Source organism: Trachymyrmex septentrionalis, unplaced genomic scaffold, assembly GCF_001594115.1.
Source record: "Trachymyrmex septentrionalis isolate Tsep2-gDNA-1 unplaced genomic scaffold, Tsep1.0 scaffold220, whole genome shotgun sequence".
NCBI classification, from domain to species: domain Eukaryota; kingdom Metazoa; phylum Arthropoda; class Insecta; order Hymenoptera; family Formicidae; genus Trachymyrmex; species Trachymyrmex septentrionalis.
Window position 1 is genome coordinate 48,389 of NW_017305376.1, and position 2,082 is coordinate 50,470.

A 2,082-nucleotide genomic window follows, 5' to 3' on the forward strand; every position below is an offset into this window, starting at 1 on the left:
CCTCGGTATCCGCATTTTATAATATAACAATTTTGCAATGATTTTTGACAGAATTAACAGTAGACCGTCCAGTATTCTTCTTTAATTTGTTGTGTGGAATCATTTTATTACTCTAAGCAATCAACCCCGATTGTAAACATTATCACGCTATATCAAGTTCCAACTACGACGAAGAACCGCACAAAGAGACACGCAAGTGCCAAATTCTATTGCAAACAATTTTTTTGAAAACAATTTACATTAATTTTCGTATTTATTAAGAATTTCCGTTCATATGATATTATTTGAACATTCAATAGACTTACGCGTATCCTGCGGCACGGGACTCCCTCGCATACCGACATTTGACAATTTTAATCACTTGAAATTCGGCACAATCGCAATGCCAAATGCCCAATTGTTAGTCTATTTATAGAAATAAAGGAAAGGAGAGGGAGAATAGGAAAAAGAAGGGGAAGTGGCGGAAATTTTTTGAGTGGGGCTAGAATTGTTCTAGGAGAGGGAGGTACAAGTCTGGAAACCGCTCGGTATCACTTTGTTTATTTAATCCTTTCTTTTGGGTTTTTATATGGATCATTTTTGATATACTTTTTTTGTAATAGGAACGTTCGGAGTCTAATATTTTTGTATTATCCCAGTCCATTCTATGATCTTTGTCAATTCTATGATTTGAAATAACAGAAAGAGACTCGATAGGCTTTTTTACATCTTTAATATGTTCTTTCAGTCGCGTTTTCAATTTTCTTTTAGTTTGACCTACATATGAATAGTTACAGTCTTTGCATTCAATTTTGTATACGATGTTGGAACGTTCGTCTTTTTTAACCCTATCTTTGCCCGTTTTTATAAACTTACTTAAATTGTTCATTGGTTTATGTACTAACTGAAATTTATGTTTGTTAAGGGCTTCATTAAATTTTTCTGATACTCCTTTTAAATATGGAATAGAAAAATATTTTTTATTCTCCACTGAATTCAAATTCGATTCCCGATCATATTCATTTATGGTTTCAAAATTGTTTTTATTAGATAGAAACTTTATTCTGTTTTTTATAATTTTGAATAACAGTTGTAACGGATATCCATTGCGGAGGAGAGAGTTAATTAATGATTCCATGTTTGCAGGATGAAATTTTGGATGCGACAGAAACAAAACTTTGTCAACTAACCCAATCACAACGCCTTTTTTATGTGTGATAGGGTGATTGGAGAAAAAACTGAGAAACCTTCCTGAATTTGTCGGTTTTTTATACAGGTCAAATATAATGCTGCCACCCTCGCACAAAAGTTTAACATCTAAAAAATTTATACCAAACTTGTCATCATGATCGACCGTGAATTTAATACGCTCGTGATAAGCATTAAATGAATCCAAGATGTTCTTAATCTTATCTTTGGGAGCTGCTAGCACGATATCATCCACATATCTATAATAAAAAGATATGTGCACGGTAAGGTTGCTAAAAATACTTCTCCAAGTCTTAAATCACCAAGTCAGCCAATATCGGTGACAATGGTGATCCCATGGGCAATCTAAAAATCTGCTCATAGTACTCATCATTAAATCTAAAAAATGTTGATTTTAAGATGATAGATATAGCTTTTTTTAACTCTTGAAGAGGAATCGACGTGTTTTTTTCAATCATACTCCATCTACTTAATACACTGTTTAGAGCCAATTCAATGGGAATGTTGGAGTACATGGATGAGTCAAAAGACACTATTTTATAATCTTCCGGCAACGATAGCCCGTTAATTTTCTTGACCAACTCATAGCTATTTTTTGTGTCCAAATTTTTCATTTATATTCAAGCTTTTCTTAATAATTATTTATTTATTCATGAATATCTATTTTGTCCCCTTCAAAGTAATCCCCATTAGATATTATACACTTGTGCCAACGTTTTTTCCAATCCACGAAGCACTTCAAAAAATTATTTTTTGTGATCTTGTTCAGCTCCTCCTTCGATGCCGTCTTTGTCTCCTCAATCGTAGCGTAGCGTCGTCCTTTCATGGGCCTCTTCAGTTTCGGGAACAAGAAAAAGTCACAGGGGGCCAGATCTGGGGAATACGGTGGCTGCG